Raw genomic sequence first — 27,242 nt, 5'->3', positions numbered from 1 at the left:
TCTTTTCTGACTACCTTTAAAAAGAACTGGATTGGATAGTTGGTGGGGAGGGTGGGGGGGTTATTTCTGGGTGGAGTGGGTGTAGGGATGACATGACACAACAGCTTTTACTTTAAAGGGAATAAGAAAGTTAATTCTGGAGCTGAATTTGAGTGAGCATGACTTGACAACAGAAATTTAGGTTACCCCAAATTCTGCATTCCAACATGTAAGCATTTTCTTGATGTTTTGATGCATTGCAGGACAAAGAAAGTCATAATGCAAGGCAAGCTTAAAATAGAGCAATGGGTGCATCAGAGGGGCGGCTACAACAAGATAGGGGATGCTCTCCTATAGGGCTGAGATGCTATGTAATGACATTCTTAGCATTTGGATAGATGGAAGCTAGTAGCCTGCTAAATTAGTAAAGTTAAAACTGTATCCATGTGTCACAAGATGTTGATGCAGACAACTGAGGCAACAAGTGGCTGTGTAGGAGGCTAAAGCTAGCCCAAGATACAGTGATCAGCCACTTCAGTCAAAATATTGAACCCTCCACATCACTGCAGTTCTAGTTAGTCAATCAATCCTTGCAGACAAATCTTTTCAGGAATTCTCATTTACAGTTCTCCCTATTGGCCAAGTATCATATTTTCTACATACTGGAGCCCACATGCTATTTACTAAATATGATAAGGGCCTTCACAGTAAGGCACTCATTCCTAGGATCTGACGTAGATGAGGCTGAGGATTTGGTCAGGACAATGGTCTTCAGGAGAGAAGAGCTTGTAAAAGGCATTAAGAAAAGAAGTCTTGGATCATAACAAAGCTATCTGACACCATGATCCTGATCTGACTTTCTCCGAACACCCCCCACAGGCCACCTGAATCTGACATAGCACTACATATAACATTTAATAGGCTTATGTTACCTAAAATAATGGAGAGCATCATTTGACTTAATGGAATGAAGGAGGAAACATAAAACAACAAAAAGCTACATATCGTTAAAACTAGATTAGCTATATGTTTCCCATGTATATACAGTTATCTGTACTCTATGAGCTATCTTACACTTAAATAGGTAGAAATGGAACTCTAAAAGGAGTCACTGTTACTGATGTCAATTCTTAATTCAGCAAAATACAAATATGGTTTCATTATTTTTAATCCTGACTAATTGTGTTTTGGGATAGCTTAGATATAAGTTTAATCAAAAAAGCATCAGTACTTAAGGTATAAAAAATTATGAGTGCTATTATCAGAGGTTAATGACTATTGCCTAATCGGAATAAGAAGAGTTAACTCCAGCTAAAATAAATGTTTAATTAAAGCCTGGATTTTTTTATCCAATTACACTGAATAGTGAATATAAATATACATACTGTTTGGGTTTCTATTGCTGTTACCAAATATTATGACCAAAAGTCAGGTTGAGAAGGAAATATATGTGTGTGTGTGTGTGTGTGTGTGTGTATACACATACACATATACATATACAGAATATATGTACACATCATACACATATGCATATATACATACACATATACGTATACATACATATACATATGCTTGTATTTGAAAAAATGCTTGAATCATTTAAACATGGAAACTAGTTCTAAATAAGGTATGTGTTTGGTAAAAGCAAACAATCACAGTAAGAAAAAGGAATAGAAGGAAATGTCTCCATTTGTAACTTCATTAAAACCAAGATTAGTATTATTATATCTGTATAGTTCTATATATTTATTATATAAGTTTACTATATATTTTATATAATGTAAAAATATATTATATATTACATTAATATGTTTATGTTAACTGTAAACTTTTTAAATTTTAATTATAAGGTATTTAAGAAACAAAAAGTGAGAGAAATGTTAGTTACGTGGGGTACTCAGCGGTCAATGGCACTGAAGATGAGTATCTATTACTTAGCATTTCCCAATCTACATGAATGTGTTCTCAGAATGTGAGAAAATTCATCTCCTTGAATTCAGTAGTTCATGAGCTAGCAAGAAGTACCTGGATATCAGAAAGGAACCCTTGACCATATGTCTTATTTCTTGTAGTTCATTAAGTGGTGTGGCTGTGTTTACCCACTGAGGAAGTCTCTGTAACAATTAGAATTTCAGTTGTTAGATGTAAAAGTACTTTATAATACTAACTGCTGTTTATCTAAAGGAACAAATTTTATAAAATTTTAAATATTTGTCTACTAAATTGAGTTCCACAATCACTAGACAGTTTAGTGAGAGTATCTCAAATTGACATAATTTCTAAAGAAAACTTAGTCTGTGGTTAAAGTAATGGCTGACTATTCAAAAAGCAAAAAGTCTAATGATGAAATATGTTATATTAAAAACTAATCTCATATTTTAAATGTCTTCTTAGTGAAGAGATAAAACAAAGTTTGTTGCTTTAAGGTTTTTTGGGGTGGACATTACTAAGATCAATACTTGAGCCAGGCAGTAATGTCATACTTTGATCAAAGTGCCTTTGATCGCAGCACTTGGGAGGCAGAGGCAGGTGGATTTCTGAGTTTGAGGCCAGCCTGGTCTACAGAGTGAGTTCCAGGACAGCCAGGGCTATACAGAGAAACCCTGTTTTGAAGAAAAAAAAAAAATTGAGAACATGTTCTCTTAAAGAATCAGAAATTGGGGCTGGAGAGATGGCTCAGTTAAGAGCACTGATTGTTCGTTCCCAAAAGGACCTGAGTTCAAATCCCAGCAACCACATGGTGGCTCACAACCATCCGTAATGAGATCCGAAGCCCTCTTCTGGTGTGTCTGAAAACAGCTACAGTTTACTTACACATAATAAATAAATAAATCCTTTAAAAAAAAAAAGAATCAGAATTAATTTTATTTCAGGGAACAAAATTTTGATCACAGAAGTTTTATGATCTCTGTACTGCATTAACTTAGTTATAACCACTTTCACAGCCTAAGCTAATCTGAACATCGTTATCATTATTTTAAAATTTGGAAAGCAACTTTAAAGAGGTAGTTTTAAATGAAGTCATGTACTCTGCATCTAAATCCCAGAGAACATTAATATGGTGCCTTAGGAAACTACCAGCTATATTCAAATACAGGTAGAATACATTAAAGTTTCTGCATGTGTGTTCTTAACTAAATTTAAATTAATTATTTGTTAAAGATTTAAGTTATTATGAAAAACATCTTGGAATTACTTTTGGTAGAAAGAGATTTTACTTTTTTGGGGGAGGTGGTTTATAAGGTATCCAGATTAGGATAAGATAAGATGGAATTTGGCACTTAGAACTTTATTTATTTTGAATATTTTTGTATATTTTTTACTTTATTTATTTTGAATATGTATTGTAAATAACTAATTATGAATAATTCTCTCAGTTGTATACCTTAATGAAAACTTTATCTTATAACTCTAATGTTTTAATATAAGAAGTCAATATTTTAAAGTTTTATGAAACATTTAATAGAGCCAAAGACACCATTTTAATGATTTTAGATGTCTAGAGTACCCAAGTTTATACACTAGTATGTATGTACAAATCATGTCTTTTAATATGTAATCACAATTTTAAATTCTGTGAATATGCACATGCATTTTAATTGTCATGCCAAGATAATTTTGCTACATAACAAAAATGAAGGTTTTTAAAAGAGAGAACTAAAGTGACCACAGTTTGTTCAAAAACATAAATGTGATACACAAAAGTATAAAAACAAAAAAAAATTCAAACTCAATGCCATAGGCACACATGACACACAATTATCATAAACATACCTTAAACACATGGTGTTATGGGGCATTCACCTGAGGAAACTGCTCCAACATGGGCTTAAGGCATAAAAAGTCTTTACTATCCAGCAGGCAACTACACTGGGTATTCAAGATCCCAGTGGAGCCCCAAACCTTTCTCAGAGTGAGCTTTTAAACGCAAAAACCACGTTCTGGGTTGACACACTCCAGTTAGCAAGAACAGTTAGGCAGAAGAATAATGACAGGAGCCAAGAAGCATGCGCAGGACAAGCTAGAGACTTTCCCAGAACTATGGACTTTGGTAAGTTAGGCCTTGGTTTTCGTTTTAGCTGGTGGTGCGGACTGCATGCTGAGTTTCACAACCTAAATGGTACTCCCATCATGGAGTCAGTTGTGCTAAGGTCTCAGGCCCTCTTACAATGGCACATAGTTATTATAGACACATATGACGAACAATTCTCATAGACGCAGTGACATCTAGGTGCACCCATTTTAGAGCAGAGAACATTTACAGCTCGGTCTCTTTAAGATGTGAGAAATGCTTCATAACACAAAAAAGCATTGGATTTCAGATTCTCTCTCTCCCTGCGTAGCTGGGGAGGGGTGTGTGGGGGGGGCAGGGAGTAGCTTTCTATTGTGTCTGGGGCTGCTTTCTTGTAGGTAAGAAACTGGCTTAGGACAGATGAGTGATCAGGAGTTATGGTGATATTTGCCAGAAAAGCCATGTGCTATGATGCATGGTTTTAGTGTCAGAGGGACACAAATATCTGATAATCTCTAGTCAAAACAAAAAAAACAAAAAAAAAAAAACAAAAAAACAAAAAAACAAAAAACAAACAGAAGCAAAGGGACACAGAACCTGTCAACATCTAGAGGTCTTGACGGGCCTAGTTTTCTCTACCAGTTAAAGAATGAAAAGGCAGGGGAAATCTCAAGTGCAGCACCATTAGGGGAAAGCTGAGAAACCGCAGACAACAGATAAACAGTCTGTAGAGAGAGGCACTGTTCTAGGTTATCTCATTCGGGATGATATTTTCTAGTTCCATCCAATTGCCTGCAAAATTCATGAAGTCTTTATTTTTAATAGCTGTGTAGTATTCCATTGCATAAATGAACCAGATTTTCTGTATCCATTCTTCCATTGAGGGACATGTGGGTTGTTTCCAGCTTCTGGCTATCACAAATAAGACCGCTATGAACATAATGGAGCACATGTTCTTGTGCTATGGTGGGGTATCTTTTGAGTACATGCCCAAGAGTGGTATAGCTGAGTCTTCAGGTAGAATTTTTTCCAATTTTCTAAAGAACTGCCAGATTGATTTCCAAAATGGTTGTACCATTTTGCAATCCCATAAGTGATGGGAGAGTGTTCCTCTTTCTCCACATTCTTGCTAGCATCTGCTGTCACCTGAGCTTTTGATCTTAGACATTCTGATTGGTGTGAGGTGGAATCTTAGTGTCATTTTGATTTGCATTTCTCCAATGACTTAAGGATGTTGAACATTTCTTTAGGTGCTTCTCAGCCATTCAAGATTCCTCAGTTGAGAATTCTCTGTTTAGCTCTGTATCCCATTTTTTAAATTGGGTTATTTGGTTTTCTGGAATCTAACCTCTTGAGTTCTTTATTTATTTTGGATTTTAACCCTCAGTGGGATATAAGGTTGGTATCAATTTATTCCCAGCCTATAGGTTGCAATTTTGTCCTATTAACAGTATTCGTTACCTTACAAAAGCCTTTCAGTTTCATGAGGTCCTGTTTGTCAATCTTAGAGCCTGAGCCATTGGTGTAATGTTCAGGAAAATTTCCCCTGTGCCAATGTGTTTGAGGCTTTTCCCCCACTTTCTCTTCTATTAGATTCTGCATATCTGGTTCATGTGGAGGTCCTTGATCCACTTGGACTTGAGCTTTGTACAAGAAGATAAGAATGGATCAATTTGCATTCTTCTACATGCAAACCGCCAGTTATGCCAGCACCATTTGTTGAAGATACTTGTATGTACTCACTGATAAGTGGATATTAGACCTGAAGCTCAGAATACCCACAATACAACTCACAGACCATACGAAGCTTAACAAGAAGGAAGGCCAAAGAGTAGATACTTTAAACCCAGTTAGAAGGAAGAACAAAATAATCACAGGAGGAAGAGGTAGGGAGAGATCTGGGTGGGAAAGGGAAGGGGGAGGGGAAATGGGAAGCAAGATCAGGTATGGGAGGAAACAGGAGAGAAGCCCAGAGGGCCAGAAGAATGAATAGAAATATGTAGGGGGTAGAAATGGGGGTGGGGGGGATGAAGGGGAATCACTAGAAAGTTCCAGATGCCAGGGATGCAAGAGGCTCCCAGGACCCAACTGGGATGACATTAGCAGAAATGCCCAACAGTGGAGGGATAGAATCTGAAGAGACCACCTCTAGTAGATAGACATGGCCCCAGTTGAGGGATGGGGCCACCCACCCATCTCAAAATTCTTAACCCAGAATTGTCCCTGTGTAAAGGAAATGCAGGGAAAAAACATGGAGCAGATATCGAAGGAAAGGCCATCCAGAGACCACCTCACCTTGAGATCCACTCTACCTGAAGACATCAAACCCTAATACTACACTGATACCAAAATGTCCTTGCAGAAAGGAGCCTGGTATAGCTGTCCTCTGAGAGGCTTTGCCAGCACCTGAGTAAGACAGATGCAGATACTCACAGACAACCAATGGACTTCCAAGGGCCTCAAGCCCAGGGGCCCCAATGGAAGAGTTAAGGGAAGGTTTGAAGGAGCTGAAGGGGATTGCGACCCCTTAAGAAGAATAACAGTATCAACGAACTGGACCCCTCAGAGCTCCCAAGGACTAAACCACCAACCAACAAGTATACCTGGGCCACTCTATGGCTCCTGCTATATATGTAGCAGAGGGCTGTCTTATCTGACATCAGTGGGAGGGGAGGGGCTTGATCCTGTGGAGGCTTGAGACCTCAGAGAAGGGGGATGCTAGAGGGGTACATCTGGAGTGGGTAGATGAGTGGGGAAGTCCCATCTTAGAGGCTAAGGGGATGGGAACTGGGGTGGGAGGGGTTCATGGAAGGGAGACTAGGAAGGGGGATAACATTTGAAATGTAATTAATTAAAATAATTAATAAAAATAAAACTGAAAAATATATCAGGGGATAAATATGTACTCATAAACATTTACATCATTACCTACTAGAATGTAGTATATTAACCTTGGCTGGCATCTTTAATTATTCCTATTAATTTCAAAATGCATACTCAAAAATTTTATTTTCCCCTCATGTGTGATCATTAAATATTATAAAACAGGAGAAAAAAGAAAGAACAGCCAAGGGGGCTACATAGAAAGGCTCTCTCTGAAAATTAATTAATTAAATAATTTAATGGAGAGAGAGAGGCATTGATAAGAGATGAGAAAACACACACAACAGGGCTTCTGAAAAGTAGGGAAGACTGGGGAACCAAAACCAGGTAGGTCTCTTCTTGAGGGCTGCAGGCTTTAAGGGTCTTTATGGGGATCTTCTTTCATTGATATAGGATTGGTCAGTTTGAAAAACGTCAGGAAGCCTGAGAGCTCCACATCTTTGAGATAAATACATCTGGTTCTGGCCCCGAATTTGGCAGGGGTAGCAAGCCTGGTGGAAGAAACACTAAACTCAAAGCCATAAGGCAAGTGCAGAGGACCTGGTGCAGACCTGTGCAGGCCCTGTGTGTTCTGCCTCAGTCTGTGAGTTCATGCGGGCTTTGCTCATAGTGATTCGAAGGGCCTTGTTTTCTTGGTGTCATCCATCTCTTATCTCATCTTCCAGGGTTCCCTGAGCCCTGAGGGGCAGAAGCTGATGGAGGCACTCCAATGAGCGCTGAGGATTCCAAGGTTTTCCACTCTGTAATGGCTGGCTGTGAGTCTCCCATTTGTCCTTATCTGCTGAAGGATTAAGTTTCTCTGATGATGGCTGAGCAAGACTCTGATCTGCTTCCCTGGCCAGAGTCTTACATAAATTTCTTATTAGCAGCTCATTCTAACTCACAAAGACATTTTCATGGAATTCTTATTATAATGAATTACCAACTTCTTCAATTTTTACAAAAATTTTACATTTTAATTAAAGCAAGCTGCTTGGTTGTGATTTTTTGTTGTTGTTGCTGTTGCCTACAACTTAAGTAAGCACACAAAAATACCAATTTTGAAACATCAAATGGTCCCCCGTGATGGCTAGTCCTGGTTGTCATTTTGACTACATCTGCAAGTAACTGAAACCTGAACAGCTGGGCAAACTCATGAGAGGTTTTCTTGTTTTGTTTTGGTTTGGTTTGGTTTTGGTTTTTTTATTATTATTATTTGAAATGGGAAGAGGCATCCTAAATCTTGCTTTTTAGAGGTGGGGAGATCTATACCTTAAACCTGGGCCACACCTTCTGGTGGTACCCTATTAAAAGGACATGAAAGAAAAGGGTACTTGTTCTCACTTGCCCTGTCAAGTTCATTCGCAATGTCAAGCTCATTAGAGCCCACTTCTTCCAGGTTCTGGCATATATTAAAGATCAACTGAGACATTCAGCCTTGTGAACTGAGCAACTACAGGGTTCTCAGGCCTTTCAAAAGGAGAAAGCCAGCGCTGCATGGTCAGACCATAACCTGTAAGCCACTCTAATACAACCTGTTTTTAAATATACAGATTCATTCTCTCAGTGGTCTCTCTAGAGAACCCTGACTGATACCGCCCCTTCCCCCACCAGAGGAACCATAAAACCAGGTTATCCTTGCTTGGATCTCCTTATTTTTACAAATACTTGCAAGCTGAAAGTCAATAGTTATCACACACACTGGCCAGCTGAAGCACCAGCTACTGGCTTATCTCCAAACACTCATTGGATCTTGAAAGCTTACCGCCCACCGTATCAGCACCATGCTTCTTTTCCCCCTTCTGAAAAGGTGCCTCTAAATATCCTAAGTGAAAGGCATCCTAAGGTCACAGGAGATGCAACAGAAAATCACAGAATTAGGTATTTGAGAGGGAAAATCAGGACAAAAAGGCCAAGTGGTAATAAAGCGAGAGATGCCAAAGGCAAAACCAATGACAAATGAAAACAGAAACCAAAATTGCTTCAGAGTTCCAAAAGCAAATAAAATCCAAAATGTCTTTAGAGATTTGAAAACAAGCAAGCAAACAACCAAATCAAAGGTCTAGATCAAGGCAAACAAAGTCAGTACAGTAAACCAAATACTTTGAAAGGCAACCCACAAGAAAAGTATCTGTCTATTTAGGATCCTTAGTTAGCCAGCTCATAATAAACAAATGGACTGTGGGTCAAACCAAGAGAGGTCTGAGAAACCTGGAAAGAACTCACCAACCCACCTGAGGAAAAACACCCGTGGTCCCGGACTAACTGAGTACATTGTTTCCATTCAGGTGGTTCCTCTGTTGAATAAGCAAATCATTCACAGAGTTTCTTCTTGATCACCATACCTATACATACACAGTACCGAAACAACAACAGCAAAAGAATGAGTTTAATTTTAAATTTTAGTAACCATGGCCTGAGAACACAGATTTAGGTTACCCTCAATTCCACGTTCAAACACATAACCATCTTCTTGGTGTTTTAAGGCTTTATAAGATCAAAGAAAGTCATAAATCAAAGGCAAGATTAAAATAGATCAGTGGATACATTGGAGGCGAGGATACAGCATAATGGAAGAAGCTCTTCAATAGGGTTCAGATGCCATTTGATGATGGTATCCTTAGCATTTGGGTAGACAGAGGTTAGTGAACTGCTAAGTTAATAGATTTCAAAATGTTTCTATTTGTTACAAGGTGTTAATGAAGACTCAGAAGTGGGCCAGGAAGTTAAAGCGAGCCCAAAGTACAGCGATCAGCCTCTGTAGTCAAAGCATTCTGGCCTCTCCACATCACTGGAGTTCTAAATTAGTCAATGTGTCTTGCAGACACATTTTCCAGGAGTTCTCTCATTGGCCACCACAGGTAACGATCAGTCTGCCGAGGGAATGCACATCTTGTAAGATTTACAACTCATGCACATTGCTGATAGTCTTTCCTGCAAGAAGCAAGAGGATTGAGTTCTAAACTCTTCTTCATACATGCCATTTAGCTGTTGAGACATAACCTCTTATCACAGTCTTCGATGTCCTGTTCCTCTCTGTCTGCCCACTGAACAGTTAAATGACTCCTTCCTCTTCTAGAGCCTGGTAGTGTAGAACCAAGGTGCCGCGCTGTTCGCCTCCAGCTGCTCCTCTCCTCTTGGCTTTCATCTGACTGTGTTTTTGCTGGCCTGTTCTTAGGATGTGAGTAGAAAGAGCATTGCTGTCATATAAGGCCAAAGACCTATGTCCAATAACAGTCACAGTTGAGTTTAGAGTTTCAACGATTTAATATTAAGTCATAATTTGTTCTATAATACTTCACTCCTGACATAACAAAACCAACATTATTTTCTTGTGCAAAATACTCTTATCACATTCACAAAACCCCATATGCTTAACTCATCCTAGCATTAATTCTAAAATCTGAAGTGCTATCTAAGAAATCTGAACCAGTTGTGACTGAGACTCAAGATACATGTATCCCTGCTCAAATGTCCTCAAAATTTTAGCAAAAGCAGACAAGTCATACGATTCTAATATACAGCAGTGTGGCTGGAAAGATAGCTCAGCAGTTAAGAGTTCTGGCTACTCATGCAGAGGACCAGGTTTTGATTCTCAACACTTACACAGTGGCTTCCAACTATCAGCAGCTCCAGTTTCAAGGAATCTGAAGCCTTCATCCTGCCTCTGCAGGCACATGGTGCAAAAGCAAAACACCCATACGTAGAAAAATAATGAATAAATAAATGATGTTAAAATAGAGTTGTGACAAGCATAAGACAGACATGTCCATGTACAACGACAGGAGATGTGTGAAAGAAAGGGGAAGTTGTCCTAGGCAAGTCCATTAGCACTTAAGTCTTGAGAATCCACTCATAAACTCTGCACCCGAATCTCAGGTCATCTTCTGTGGCCATGCTACCTTCTTGACTCTCTATGAGGCTGACTCCTCCTTTGCAGAATCCTGACCCTATAGTTGGATGGGATTCCATTCAAGCAACTCTCAATGAGAGACTGACCCATGCATGGCTATCCGAGCAGGACTTTGCCTACCCTGTGCCACTATCGCCTGAATCTGAAAACAAACCCTAAGTGGAAATGTCAGCCACAATGATCTTTAAAAATACTTGTGGGGTACTCTTCTGTTTCTTGAAAAACAGGGCTTGCCCACAATAAAATAGTTTATGGACTCCTTGTATAGAATCCAAAAAACATGGGCTAGAAAGATGGCTCAGCGGTTAAGAGCACTAACTGCTCTTCCAAAGGTCCTGAGTTCAATTCCCAGCATCCACATGGTGGCTCACAACCATCTGTTAATGGGATCTGGTGTCTTCTTCTGCTCTGTCTGAAGATGGCTATGATGTACTCATATAAACAATATAAATAAACATTTTTTAAAAATCATTTTTAAAAAGTATCCAAAAAGCATGACAATATTCTTCCATTTTGTTCTACTTCCTAAATTTACATTAAATTGGTAGCATCTTTGCTGGAGTGGTTCTACCTATCTATCTATCTATCTATCTATCTCTATCTCTCTGTCTATCTCTCTCTCTGTCTCTCTTTCTCTCACTGAGAGAGGAAGTTCATGACTTGCACCCATGATACTTTTGTCAAAGGGCTACTCATCCATATGTCTTTAATTTAAAAAGTGTGGTAGCACATGTTTGTAATCCCATCATGGGAGATGTGGAAGCAGGACAACAGGGAGTTCATAGTCACCTTTAGATATATAGTGAGCTCAGGCTAACCTGGGATACATGAGACCCTGTCTCAAAAAAACAGATAAAGAGGAGGCCAAATGTCTCAGCAGTAACCATCATTACCTGCTTAGACAACGTGAGTTTAATCCCCAGGATTCCCACTACAACATTCACATATTCACATGCACAAATGTAACACTAAAACAGTTTAGATATATGGATAGTACATGGATGTATACATAGGAAGGTAGGTAGGTAAGTAGGTAGGTAGATAGATAGATGATAGATAGATAGATAGATAGATAGATAGATAGATAGATAGATAGATAAATTGATTTTCAATCTCTAAGGGCTAGTATTATTTTGCTAACAATTCCTTTGCCTAATCATCTCTTTCCTTTGACATTTACTTATACAAAGAGATTATTAGATCTATCTCTTCTCACTTTGCGTATACAGCTACCACACTAAGTACCTAATATTGCTGTTTGTAAGTGGCACCTTCAACAACACTTGAACTAGTTCAGCCAAGTTCTATGCCACTTTAGAGAGAGAAGCATCTTTCCCTCAGCTTGCAAAAGCCTCTCTCTCATGCCTTTAAATGGCCTTGGTAGCATTGTATTTGCACTAATATTGTGCTTCTGACCACTTATTCTCCAAGAAAATGGAAGCATCTTATATTGGTCTTCACTTTGCCTTCTGAGCATTCCCCAGAATTAACTTTGATATCTCCAATTCTACTGACATGTACTTCACAGTGACTTTTTCCAACATGGTCTTTAGAATTATTTTACCCTTTCCTAATAAATCAGTTCAAAATCCAAACTCACAGTTTGGGTGTGTATTACAGTAGCATCCTAGTTCTTGGTACTCTGATCTGCCAGCCTGCTATCACTGATATAACAAAACGTCACAAACTAGGTAGTTTTAGTGACATGACACTTTCATTTTCTCATGATTCTGGAGGAGGAGTTTGATATCAAGGTACAGACACAGGCTGTTTCTGGTGGCTGCACCAACGGCTTACAGGCATACATGAGCATGAACATTCTTCATTGTATTTGCTGATACCCTGAGTGAAAATGTAGGGCTTTGACTAAATCCTACAAAGGAACTGGCCTCTCACTTGATGACAACTGCACAGAGATCAGAACCTCATGCGCTGGCGTTTTGAGGGACTTTGGTTGGTTGCTATTTTTATTATGTATTAAAATTTGAAATTTATGTTCTGATCACAATTTTATTTTATTATTTTCAAATCTACTCTGACTTTTACAGAGAAATTAAAAATATAATCCATATGTGCCACTTAGAGTGCAGGCCATACTTGACATGCTGTATCAATAATTATACATCTCCTTTCTATCATTTTTTAATTTATAATTAAATTTAAAATTTATTTTGTACATGTCTACATTTTGGGGGGGGGGGTGTTGAGACAGGGTTTCTCTGTATAGCCCTGGCTGTCCTAGAACTCACTATGTAGACCAGACTGGCCTCGAACTCAGAAATTCGCCTGCCTCTACCTCCCAAATGCTGGGATTAAAGGCATGTGCCACCACTGCCTAGCTGTTAATTCATTTTGAAAAAAAGACAAATCCACATTTTTTTATGTTAACATGATTTGTTTTATATTAGATATTTTCTTTATTTACATTTCAAATGTTCTCCCCTTTCCTGGTTTCCCCTCTGGAAAAAACTCTATTCCCTCCCCATTCCCCCGCCCCCACTCACCAACCCACCCTCTCTGATTCCCCCCCACACACATTCCCCTACATTGGGGCATAGAGCCTTCACAGGACCAAGGGCCTCTCCTCCCATTGATGTCCAACAAGGCCATCCTCTGGTACATATGCAGCTGGAGCCAGGGGTCCCTCCATGTGTAATCTTTGGTTGGTGGTTTAGTCCCTGGGATCTCTGGGGGTACTGGTTGGTTGATATTGCTGTTCTTCTTATACGGTTGCAAACCCCTCCAGCTCTTTCAGTTCTTTCCCTGACCTCCTCCATTGCTCCCTCCTCTGTTCTCCCAAGTCCCTCCCTCCCTCCACTTCCCATGATTATTTTGTTCCCCCTTCTAAGTAGAACTGAAGCATCCACAATTTGGTCTTCCTTCTTCTTGAGCTTCATTCATTGGTCTGTGACTTGTTTCTGGGGTATTCTGAGCTTTTTGCCTAATATCCACTTATCAATGAGCGCATATCATGTGTGATTGGGTTTCCTTACTCAGGATGATATTTTCTAGTTTTATCCATTTGCCTGAGAATTTCATCAAGTCATTGTTTTTAATAGCTGAGTAGTACTCTATTGTGAAAATGTACCACATTTTCTGTATCCATTTCTCTGTTGAGGAACATCTGGTTTGTTTCCAGCTTTGGCTATTATAAACAAGGCTGCTATGAACATAGTCGATCATGTATCCTTGTTATATGTTGGAACATCATCTGGGTATATGCCTAGGAGTGGTATAGCTGGGTCCTCAGGTAGTACTATGTCCAATTTCTGAGGAACAACCAAACGGATTCATATTACTTACTCTAATCTGAGGATCCTCTCATAATGGTCTCTGTACCTCACCCACTGCCCCACCCAGACATACACCTCTGAAGTACCTCCTTTGCTCCTCAAGTCATTCTGGTTTCTTCCCCCTTCCCCATACACTTAGACTCTACTGCATTACGGTTTTTGCTTTTCTGTTGTATCTCTGAAGCTCTAGTCTACTAACTTTCTTGTCGTATCACTTCTACCCATTGTGTCTCAGGTAAAACAGATCTAGCTAGAAGGAGTATGAATTGTAAATTATGAACCATAAGTATCAATCCTATTTTAAAGATCTTTTGTATATCACAATGTTGATGCATCTTTTGTGTTTATGTATACATGTTAGGTAGGGATGTCATTAAATAAGAAGGAAATGTACATGTTTCACATACGTGTATGTATCTCTCTAATATATTAATCCATTTATCCATATGTATCCATATGTAAGTGTGTGTGTGTGTGTGTCCCATCTATGCTAGGGTTTAGGTTGTCTTCATCTTGTTCTTGTATAGGTCATGTGCCTAAATAACCATATCTTCTGTGAGTTCATGATTGCAATAGACATGTCATGTTCAGAAGATAGCAAACATACATAATGCTGAACAAATTTGTGTGTCTTTCTGCAGGAGCCATACTAATCTTCTCTGTATTGTGTCAATTTTAGTATACGTGGTGCAAAAATGAACACCAGTCTCAATTCTTTAAAATAGAGTGTGAGGTTATCAGATCTTATCATTCCCTCTCCCATTAGCCCTTGCTCCATTAAGGAGAGAGCTGGTCTACTAAATGTCATGTCTGGCATTTAGTGAGCATTCACATATCTGGTCAGTGAGCCAGAGACAGATATTTGGCCCAGACAGCCATTCATGGTCCAAAAGCGTGTTTGTCTAACTTTTATGTATAAGTGTCTGCTGCCAGTATAGGAAATTCCCATTCCTGCTACCTACCCCCCAGAAATACTGTAATACGTGAGCAGTTGCTTCTTTCATTTGCTACTTTTTCCCAAGTTTGTGCACTGGGTTTATATCTCACAATGACAATGGATTCTTTTGAGGCTTATTCTCTGCTGGCTGAATTGCACTACAGAAATCTTCTTTAAATGTTGTGGATTTATATCTAATAAATGTTTGCTTAAAGTCATGGGGTCAGGGGGCAATCAGGGTTACTCAGCTCAAAAGCACAAAAGACAACAAAACAGCTGCTACATCTATTTTAGATATCTGCCATGGGGTAGATTTTTCCATTCTAACGCTGAACTTATATAGTTAGCTGTCTCACGTAATAAATCAATTTATTGAAGAATGGCATCTTACCTGTGTCTATATACTGGCACCTAGCATCCTTCCCATGCAAGAGGCCTTGTGTACTTGATGACAAAACACATCTCCACAGAATAGATATTCACAGTCTAAACCTTAGACAGCTGTAAGCATTCTTTCACGTATGGACATTTTAGTCAGTTCTTGGTCTGAAATTGCATAAGCTAAGTTTGGGAAGACAACACATGACTCAACATAGATCTGGGCTTCCCAGTGTAGCAGAGCCACCTGGGACATTTTAAATTTACCTTCAGAAATGAAAAGCTCAGGTTCATTGTCCCATTTACCACACTTTGAGCTTCCATATGGGTTGGTAGAAGTGCATATCTTCACAAAAGCTCTCTAGGGTAACTTTCTTGTTCCTCTGGGCTAAGGAGCAGTCCTTTCAGGCACCTCCATCAGGTGGCATTTGAGAATCAGGTCACAAGATACAATGTGGATTCCAGATTAATCTGAGTTTCAGGTAAGGATTAACTGATTGTTTTGGTATCTCCTGCTCTAGTATTTCATGAGACTCACTATACTCAAAAATTCAAAAAGAAAGAAAAGAAAAACAAACAAAGAAAAACCTTAGAAATTTGAATTTAATTGTGATATGGGACACTCATATTCTGTAGTATGAAGACACAGTTTAATGCCTGTTATAGAAAGGGATTTGCTCAGACAGTCATTCCTAGCATAGCACACATATATGCTATTAATGGTTTGTTTATTCTGTGTTAAACTATTTCTAGCCCAAATGCCCCTGGAAGAGTACAAAGTTAGTACCAGCAGAAACTGGATAGACTCTCTTTCAAAAGGAGTCTGAGAACAAACATCCACAAAATGAAGGGAGAGATGAAGGATAACTAGCAAGGGCTGGACACTATCAGACTCAGAAATGCTGTTGATCACCTGACCAGGGGTCAGGGCTGAGCTTTGGAATGATTGACAGCCTTTGTCCCCAACCCCATCTTCTCTATCTGGAGATGAGGTAGTAGACTGATATATTCAGGATTTTAACCCACCGTTCCCTCAGGCTGTCATCTCTATGAATACAGTTCAGCTTTAAAGATGTGACTCCTGTCTCTGTTCTTTGGTGTCTGTAAGTGACAAGCAGCCGTGGCATTCCTGTTACAACTAGACACTGTGTATTGTTTACTAGCTGTTAACTATGTCTGAAGGGCACAGTTGAGAGTATCCTTCCTGGAGTCTGGGCCCTTTGGTGATGGGCATTTCCTACGTGGACAACTGAGAAGGGCCAAGAGCTAGAGAGAACTCAGAACAAGGAAAGAAAGGCTATGCCTGAAATGAGGGTAGAAAGGGTTCCAAAGTCGTTTACTGTAGCTCCTTCTCTCCTGTAGGTTTCCATAATAAAGAGATGCTAGGATATCAAGGGCCCGCCAAATCCATCTCTTCCACAAAATGGCTAAAGTGATCTTTGTTCCCACATCAGAGACCTGAAATTATTTTGTCTAACAAAAATGTAGCCTCTTGTTCTCTAGTAAATAAACTAATACCTAGCTAGGCTCATGCAAGCAACACTAATTAAACACATTGGACAAATGAGTATGTGGGTATAGTATAATATTTCAAAAGAAGAACAAGAAAGAGTAATTTGAAGAGGCAAAATGAAAAGTAATATGTTCACATATACCGTATACTTTGTCTAAGTCCGTTAAGTGCTCTCTCAAGCTGTAATACATTTTCAACGTGAAACACATCCTTAAGTGGACAGTGACCAACACGATTCCATGCAGGAAGTTACCCTACTAGAAGATCTGACTTTAACTGCTTTTCATTGGTTTAATATTATTATATGCTGCTGGATTTTTTTTGAAAGTATTAATAAACTTGTTGAATTGTATACTCTTTAAGCCTAGATTTTTAGCTACCTAAACAATAGGATGTGAGGATAATTAGAAGTATGTTTTAAATAGAATTTTGAAATTTCTGATTTATAATCCCTGGATTTCAGAAAGTAATATCACATCAGGAAGCAAAGCCTCAGGGCTCGGTTCATGAAACTAAATTCTGGGATATGGTTTTCAACATGGAAAGCTGGGGACCTGAAGAGCTCAGAAGAAGCTCTAGGATGGCAAGTATCTCTTGTACTGAGCTTTTGTGAAGAGTAACTATACCCAAAGATACTATAGAGTCATTAAACCATGCTGACAAAGAAAAGATGGTGCCACATAACAGACCACCAGAGAGGACAAAAACAAGGAAGTATGGATAGGAAAACATATGGACACAGGCAAGCCTTGAAATCCTAGCACATTCCAACTCCATGAGCTGGCATGTCCTGTTGTACAGACAATGCCCTCCTGAACTTAGTGAGCCAAGGCTCAGGAGGCTCTTAGACTCAGACTTAAAGCATTTCTGTTTTTTAAAAGGCTATTGGCAATATGTTATGCCAGGATTTCAAACACTGAGGAACTTACATTTTATTCCCTGTAAGTTATGATTCTAAAATACATCACTATTGGTGCCAAATAAATGTGCTGGAGAGATGGCTCAGAGGGTAAGAACACACTGATTGCTCTTTCAGAGGTTCTGAGTTCAATTCCCACCAACCACATGGTGGCTCACAACCATCTGGAATGGGATCTGATGTCCTCTTCTGGTGTGTCTGAAGGCAACGACAGTATACTCACATAAAAATAAATCTTTTTAAAAAAAGAAATGTACTTTTACACACACACGCACACAAGTGCACACATTCAAGCCTGTATTCTTCCATACTCCAGAAAAAAGAAAAAAAAAAAAAAAAAAAAAAAAGAAAATAACCTATCACTCATCTTCATGCAAATAACCTGAAACTCAGTGAGTCATGAAAATGCCAGGAAAAGGCTGCTAAGAGGAAGAAAAGGGCTCTGCAGAGGGTAATGGGGTAGGGGGAATAAAGGGTAATGGTGAAAGTGACCGAGATATTTATATACATGTACAACATTGCCAAAGAACATAAACAGTCTGGGTTTGTTCATGTGACTAAGGAATGCCAAGAGAGGAGAATAAATCTCTTTTAAAAGGAGGAGCTCTTTAAGGAGAAATGTGTTTTTTTTTTTAAATAAATAATACATTTGAAACATTTGGGAAAACTTGAAATAATAGGATATATACTGGGGCTGGAGACATGGCGGTAGTTAAGAGCACCTGCAGCTCTGGCAGAGGCAGAGAATTCTGGTTTGCTTCCAAGCATTTACATTCAGTGAGATCCAGTCACAAGAGATCCTCTCATGAGAATGATTAAGTAAGGTATAGATTAAGAATATCCTTTTTTCTTTTTCTTTTTTTTTTTTTTTTTTTTTTTTTTTTTTTTTTTTTTGGTTTTTTGAGACAGGGTTTCTCTGTGTAGTCCTTGCTGTCCTGGAACTCACTCTGTAGACCAGGCTGGGCCTTGAACTCAGAAATCTGCCTGCCTCTGCCTCCCATGTGCTGGGATCAAAGGTGTGCGCCACCACCGCCCAACCTAAGAATCTCCCTTTTAGGAATTAGATCCCTGACTTCAAGGCCAGCATGGTCTATGCAGCCAATTCCAGGACACTCAGGGCTACACAAAGAAAACCTGTCTGGAAAAAACAAACTCAAAAAACAAAGAAAACAAATATATCTTTCTACTTTTTCCCCCTGTAAATTTTCCAATGTTAATTTTTGTTGATGACTGTCAAGAATTGACATTACCAATGGATTTTACCTCACTCTTTCCTTTTAATCCTTAGAGGAAAGCAGCTTGTACATGTGTTCTTTTAATCACAATCTATCCTTAAAAGCCTTCTAGAAGAGAACACATGATCTCACTATATGATATAGGATGCTATTACAATAAGAATGTGCATCTTAATTTATGTAATTAATCCTATATTAACAAGGGTCTCTAAAGAGACAAAAGTAATATTGAACTAGATAAATAGATCTAAGAGAAGACACCTATTTAAATAGATATACAGATCTATCTATTTAGATAGATATACGGTATAGATATAGAGACATGATGAGAAGTCTAAGCTGAGTCCATGACAGGCTTCAAAATGGCAGTTTAGGAGACGGGCCTAAATCTCTGTCTCTAAGATCAGGGTAATTTCAGGCAAGTCCAGACCTCAAAAGCTGCCCCGCCACCTGGCCTGAGGCAAGGACAATGAGTCAGCAGCAGTTTCCAGACTTCCTCAATTATATCCTCAGCCACCATTACCAGCCCCCACACCCTGGTAATGGAATGTCCATAGTGATGGGCCCCACAGATTAATACAGAGGTCACATACCCGGAATTCCCTAAGGTGCTTTAAATCAGGCCTGCAAACCCACTTGGTTGTCTCTCTATTCTGGTAATAGGAGACCCCAGCATGCTGGACTTCTACAGAATAAAACTCGAGTTTACATGCTATTGAGTCTGGGATATCATTCTTTCGAGAACCATGAACCCTCACAATGAGAGAGAATTCCTTCTCCAAGGACACTGGTTTATTCATTTATGGAGACTAAGAAGCTTCAAGAGACTGTTTGCTATCTGGAACCCTAGGATACAGCTAATGAGAGATTAAAATTAAGTTTTCAAGCTGTACTGTGTGAATTTAGCTGTTGGTTAGACTCAGCGGGAGGCCAGTTCCCAAGAACCCAGAAACAAGGGAACCAAGACAACCTGGCCTGAGAACCCAGAAACAACCTGGCCCAAAACAATTGCCAGGTGGCTAGCCTGCCCTGGACCCTAGCACGAGCCAGCACCAATCAGAAACCACCCCATACCTTTCCCCCTTACCCGAATCTTCCCTTTTGCCCCAGCAACTGCACAGAAATAAAAAGCTGCCTAAGGCCATGCTCAGGGCCAGACTCCTCTACCCCTGTGAGGGATATGAGTCTCGCCCCAGCTAGCTGAAATCAAAAGCCTCTTGCAGATTGCATCAAGTCCCTGTCTTGGTGGTGTGTGGGGTCGTTGCTCCTGGGATTTGAGCGTGGGGGTCCCTCTGGGAATCTCACACTAACAGGGCCAAAGGTCTCAGAACCAGGGAGCTAACATATAATCTTCAGTTCAGGGCCTGACAACCAGAGGAATCCTGTTTAGTGATTTCATGAATGCTAAAAAACAATACGGTTGGATGGGAGTAGATTCCCCAAACTCCAAGCTGAAGAAGAAGAAAACAAGCTAGTGGAAGTGGGAGCAGGCAGTGTCCCAAATTACCTGGCTAAATTGTCATTTCCTGCCCTGCCTGTACAGGAATTAGGAACCACACCCTCCTAAACTGCCTTTTCCCTCCCACCACACTTTATCACCTTCACACAGAGACTGCCTCTTCTCAGCTGGGTAGGTAGCTCAGTGATAGAACACTTGCCCTGAGTTGCATCCCAAGCCTGGAGAGGTGGACTTTGTTACTCTTTGATTGTGTGTGCTATGGTTCATTGATGTGTTCTCTGCTCCCAGGTGTTACCTGATGATGTCTTGCATGTAGTCGCTAGTCCCTCAAAAGATAGCTGACTTCTTAAGACCTACTCTGGGGAAAAGTTTTACTTCTCACCCTGAATTTCCAGGAGATAAAGAGACAGGAACATTGTCACACAGGCTGAGTTGGAAGGATATCCAGCTCCTTAGGAAAGAATGTCTACCATTCCTGGCAGGAAAGGAGAGTGAACGGGGCATGAGAAGGAGAGCAGCTGCCTCCCCCTGACACTGATTACGATTTTTCTCTAGAGAGTCTGAGAATTCCAGGACAACTAACAGAACACACCATGAAGGCCACCTACAAGGGAGCAATTTCCTTTTCTGTAGAGATATGTCAAATAAGAATGTTAAATACCAACAGACTGATTTTGAGACCCAAGTGTGTGAGACCCCAGTTTTCAACCTTCCCCTTGTTAAATTTCAAAGCCAGAACCACTGGCTAGGGTGGCTATTTAACATATCAAAGTAGGCCAGGCCTCCAGCTTCTCCCAGCCTCCCACAGTCCCTACTTGTTAGGGAGTGTGGATGGCAGCCCAAGTTCACTACCCTGAACTCCCCAGCTTGCTCCCCAGTCTGCTATGCTTGGTTATTCTGATTCCTTCCCCTCCCCCTCTCCACACAATTCAGGATCACGACCACTGAAACTCTCCCGGATGTGTCTGCCTCTGGCTATGCTCTCCCACATACCTATAATAAACTTTCTCCTTCACCATACCTAGGACCAGTCATGTCTTTTCCTTTCCTTTTTATTCTATTTTTTTTTCTTTGTTACATTCATATGGTGCAGAAAACCCAGGAAAGGAGTACGGGGAGCATAATCATCTACTATTTCCTGCCGACACGCCCTCCTCAGCTATACACCCGGAGCTTTCTGAAAACAGGCTCATTTTGTTTAATATCATAATACATCTGAACTCCCTTGTGTCTTTGTGTATTTAAGATTCCCTCAACCCTTGTGACACATGGGTTTATTCCACAGCTTGTAATCATGGCCTGTGTACCTCAAAAACCAATTATTTAAATTGGTTATTTAATTCATTTTTTTAAAAATTTGTAAAGCCCCTTAGAAATCCTTTGAGTCGTCAACTTCAGAAGCACCATATCACACAAACAGCTACTGAGGCTCCCAAAAGACTCCAGAGAAGTCTGCACCATCTTGCTTATGCACAGCCCTTTTTGTAAGCACCATTCTCTCTGCTCCCGCATTGCATGTGCTTAAGTCTATGGTGACATCTTTACTTTCTGTTTGTTTGTTTGTTTGTTTGTTTGTTCGTGTGTGTGTTTGTGTTTGTGTTTGTAAATGTTATCACTCCTTCTCTTGGTGTGATAAAAACACCATGACCAAGTGCAACTTAGGTAGAAAAGACTTTATTTCATCTTTCAAGTTACAACCCAAGATTGAGGGATGCCAAGGCAGGAACTCAAGGTGGGAGCTTGTCTTAGGATTTTATTGCTGTGAATAGACAACATAACCAAACCAACTCTTATAAGGACAACGTTTAACAGTGACACACTCCAAGAAAGCCACAATTCCATATATTGCTACTCCCTGAGCTAAGCATACACAAGCCATGACATTCTACTCCCTGGCCCACATGAGTCTATGGGGACCATATCTAGCCATAGCATAATAAAAAAGTTGGACATTTAGTCCAACTTCCAAAGTCTCCATAGTCTATAGCAGTATCAACTGCTATATCAATGTCGAAAGTCCAAAGTTCAAAGCCTCATCTGAGATCTATCCAATCACTTAACTATAATCCCTGAACAATCAAGACTCAAGACAGGGCCGGGCAGTGGTGGTGCACGCCTTTAATCCCAGCACTTGGGAGGCAGAGGCAGGCAGATTGCGGAGTTTGAAGCCAGCCTGGTCTACAGAGTGAGTTCCAGGACAGCTAGGGCAGAGAAACCCTGTCTCAGATAACTGACAAAAAAAAACAAAACGAATCAAGACAGGAAACCAACTGGGCAAACTCTGCATCTCCATGTCTGATGTCAAAGCAGTTTTCAGATCTCCAACTCCTTTTTCATCTTTGTTGACAGCAACAAACTTATTTTCCTGGGCCGGTTCTATTCCCTGTTAGCAACATTCATCAGGAGACAGATAACCTATGACTCTGGCATCTTGAAAATCTTGAGGTCTCCAAGACAGCTTCAACGTTTCAGCTTCTTGCTTCAATGTCTGGGATCCACACATGATCTCCTGGGCTCCTCCAAAGGGCTAGCTAGCATCACTCCTCCAGTTCTGCCCTCTGTAGCACTCTAAACTCAGGATGATCTACTCTGCTGCTGCTGCTGTTCTTGGTGATCACCCCATGGTACTGGCATCTCCAGCACACTGGGGTCTTCTGCTGCAATCAGGCTTCACCAATAGCTTCTCATAGGCTCTCTTCATGGTGCCAAGCCTCAACTCCTTTGCATGACCCCTTCAGTCCTGGGCTATCAACTGTACCTGAAGCTACACCTTCAACAATGGCCTTCCATGGCCTCTCACAGTACCAAGCCTGGGCTGCTCTTCATGATCCCCTTCACGCCTTCAAAAGCAGTACCACCTGAGTGACTCTTACATATACCAAGCAAAGCTAAAACATGAGGTACAACCTTGGCTATCTCTGGAACACTTGTGTTCTCAGAAAATGTTCTTCCCATTACATTTCACCTCAGTGATGCTGATCTCCTCTTTTGTTTTTGTTTTTGTTTTTTTAATATTTATTTATTTTTATTTATATGGATACACTGTAGCTGTCTTCAGACACACACACCAGAAGAATGCATCGGGACCCTTTACAGATGGTTGTGAGCTACCATGTGGTTGCTGGGAATTGAACTCAGGACCTCTGAAAGAGTAGTCAGTGCTCTTAATTCCTAAGCCATCTCTCCAGCCCATGCTGGTCTCCTCTTAATCACCACTAATTTCTTAGCTCCAGCTAACCAGCATCAATTGTCCCAGTAGTGTCCACTTCTCCTCTTGACTACAAAGCCAGAGACACATGGCCGAAGCTGCTCAGTTTTGCTCCTTGCAGGAGCTGGAACATGGCCCCCTTGTTCTATTATATTATCACTAGCTTCCTCTTTTCCATCTCCTTCACTGTGTAAACTTGGCTGACTTGGATCTTGCTCTGGAGATTGACCTTAAAATCAGAAATCTGCATGTCTTTCTCCAGGGATTAAAGCTGTGTACCACCACGTCTCGATTTAAGGTTTTTTTCAACTAGAACTTGCTCTGTCTCAGGCTGGCCTTGAATGCAGAGATCTGCTTGGCTTTATCTCCTAGGGTTAAAGGTATGTACCACCATGACTGGATCTAAAGTTAGCTGGGTCTTGCCCCGAGGTCAGCACTTCTCCTAATTCAATTTAATATCCTTGAACACAGGATTTAGCTCCATTTCACTTCCTGCTGCCCCTTTAATACTCAAAGTACATATTTTATACTTTTCCTTTTTAAGCTTTCTATGTTTATTCAAAACACTCTTCATGAGACCTAACCAGAGGACAAAATCTATGATGGGCTTTTCTGAGACATCCTTTGTCAGTGTAATTAATCTGAATCTCTTCAAGTGAGCCTCAGGCAGACTCTTCAGACCAAGGCAAAAAGCAGCCAAGTTCTTCACCAAAACACTACCAAAACAGTCTCTAGGCCACATACTGAAGTTCTTCTTCACTGAAACCTCTTGGGCCAGCTCTGTGCAATAACTCTCAGTAACAAAGTCTTGCATATTCCTACTAAGTTAGCCCATTGAGCCCAATTTAAAGTGTTCCACTGCTTTTGAAATCCAAAGTCCCCAAGTGCACATTCTTCCAAACAAAAGCATGGTCAGGCCTATCACAGCAATCCCCCAGTCCCTGGTACCAACTTCTGTCTTAGCTGGGGTTTTACTGCTGTGACTAGACACCAAGACCAAGCCAACTCTTATAAGGACATTTAACAGTGACACACCTGCTGGGCGGTGGTGGTGCACGCCTTTAATCCCAGCACTTGGGAGGCAGAGGCAGGAGGATTTCTGAGTTCGAGGCCAGCCTGGTCTACAGAGTAAGTTCCAAGACAGCCAGGGCTATAAAGAGAAACCTTGTCTCAAAAAAAAAAAACAAAAAAAAAAAGAAAAGAAAAGAAAAGAAAAGAAAAGAAAAGAAAAGAAAAGAAAACAGTGACTCACCTGCTCCAAGAAGGCCACAACCCCAAATACTGCCACTCCCTGGGTCAAGCATATTCACTCCATGACGTTGCTGATGCAGAAACCACAAAGGAACTCTGCTTACTGAATTACTCTATCTGGCAGGTGCTCAGCCAGACTTCTTGTACAACCAGGACCCCATGTCTAGGAATGACACCATCCACAGAGGACTGGGCCCTCCTAGACCAATTAGCAGTCAAGAAAATGCTCCTGAAGGCAATGTTCCTCAACACCACTCTGTTGAGGCCAACCCCCAGGTGAGACTCCTTCAGATAACTCGGAGTTATGTCAAATTAATAGCTGAAGCTAACAAGAAAAGAGAGGATGCGCATCTGTGTGCTGATCTGTGTGCACCTTTGTCAGTTTAGACCCAGCAGACCCAGTGGAGTAGGTGAACATGTTAAACTCAGCAAACCAACTTTCCAGGAACAGAGGCTTCCAAGACAGAGCTGCTCCAGGGAGAAACTGAGGTGGGCTCTATAGGAGAAGGACCTAGGCTTTTGGCCTTTTGAGAAGAAAAATGGCCAGGTGTGGTAGCACACGCCTGTAATCCCAGGAGCTTGGGACGCCGGGGCAGGACTGTGCTTGAGAAGAAAGACTAAATGAAAGGCAAGGAATACAGATTCAGCAACTACTAGATTCTTGGACTTTCCATTCATAGTCAACTAATGTTGGATTAGCTGGACTGTAGTATGTAAATAATTCCTATAAATAATAATTAACTTACTATTTATAAATAATATAAACATTCCTATGGTAGACAGGTAGATAGATGATACTTACTATTTATAAATAATATAGACATTCCTATAGTAGACAGGTAGATAGGTGATACATACATACATACATACATACATACATACATAGAAATAATGACCTCTCTTAGAACTTTTCCAAGGTCATGGTTATAGCTAGACTAAGCTAACTTGTGTGTGGCTAGCAGCTTCCACACATCTAACACACTCAGATGCATTTCAACCCTTTTTTGCCATTTTCTCAGATCTCCCACTGAAATCCATGGCATGTGGCAGTCTTCCTTCTTTCTTACTTTATATACAGATTCTCTATGCACCAGTGGAGTAAAATCTTCCATAAATGTAATATTTAAACAACAAAAATACCAGATACTACAAGGTTTTGGTTGTGTTACCAGAGAGATAATTGAGACATCTTCCAGCACACCTCACCTTTAAACAACCTGTTTCTTCCCAACAATAAGTCTCTCCTACTGCATCTCTTCCTAACACATACAGACACCCACATCCATCTTATATTGTGCCTTCTTCTCACCTCTCACTCCTAACCCAGATGTCACTACTCAGTAAAGCCCTTACTGCCTATCCAGTTCCCAAAAGGGAAATCATGTCTTCCCCAGTAGTGATGGAGTGGTTGTGGAGGGTGACGGCAGCAACCCGGACCTTCTGAGTAACACCACTAGGAACGCAATGAGTAGACACATTGTATATGTAGCAGAGATCTTCAACTGCAACCCCAGGGGACTCCCTCTGGGTTGCCTGGCAATGAACTAGGAAGGGTGGTTGCCTCTCTCCCTGTGGGAGAATTAGCCAGTGTACCCAGGTGCTAGGAAGCTGCCTTTCCCAGCTGACACCCACACAGAAAATATCTGTTCTCGGTATTCCAACCTGTTCTCTCCTTCCTCTAAGAAATGAGGAAAACAGGCTGCTGCAAGAGAACAGGCTGTGTCCATTACCCATGAGTTGCATAAATGACTCTGGTATCTTCTAACAGTGGAGACAGAGGCCCAGAGTGGAAAGACATGTTAGAGGACATTACATGGAGGTGGTAGTCAGTGGAAATAAATAGATACTCAGCTCCTTAAGGGAGTAGGACCTAACTTCTCATTTGATCAGAAGATAGAAACAGGTCAGGTAGGGCAAGGGACTCCAAAGCAGCAATTCCCAAATGTCCTTGAAGGAGGCCAGTATAGCAGAAGAGCTGCTGATCCCTGTTCCTTTCTATCTCCTGAGGGCCTCCCTAAAGGCTGTACTGCCTCAGGTGACTGAAAGGGAGTAAAGTGAGAAAGTACTGGACCTCTTGGTGTGCCAACTGGAGGCACCTAGACACCTGGGTGTGCCAACTGGACTTACCAGTTCATCTCTGTTCCTATACCTCACCCCAGTTTCTGCAATGAGTCTTCTATAAGACCAGACTAATGGTACCCCATTTCCTGAGTACCCTCCTGCTACATAGAAGCTCTGGGCCATCTCTTTCTTTTAAGCTTTCATCTATGGATCTGTAAGAAA

The 27,242-nt window shown here is 40.6% G+C and overlaps 1 protein-coding gene and 1 non-coding gene across 2 annotated transcripts in view; one reads left to right on the top strand and one right to left on the bottom strand.

Moving 5' to 3' along the window:
• The window catches only part of LOC116082008 (histone H1.4), a 98,582-nt gene that overhangs the window by 55,301 nt on the left and 16,039 nt on the right, over window positions 1–27,242 (top strand). The window lies entirely within an intron of this gene.
• LOC116082855 lies at window positions 14,659–14,762 on the bottom strand. Its single transcript, XR_004115481.1, has one exon. It is a non-coding gene; the product is annotated as a U6 spliceosomal RNA (small nuclear RNA).

Source organism: Mastomys coucha, unplaced genomic scaffold (assembly GCF_008632895.1).
Source record: "Mastomys coucha isolate ucsf_1 unplaced genomic scaffold, UCSF_Mcou_1 pScaffold7, whole genome shotgun sequence".
Taxonomy (NCBI): domain Eukaryota; kingdom Metazoa; phylum Chordata; class Mammalia; order Rodentia; family Muridae; genus Mastomys; species Mastomys coucha.
This window is presented reverse-complemented; position numbering and strand designations above follow the sequence as displayed.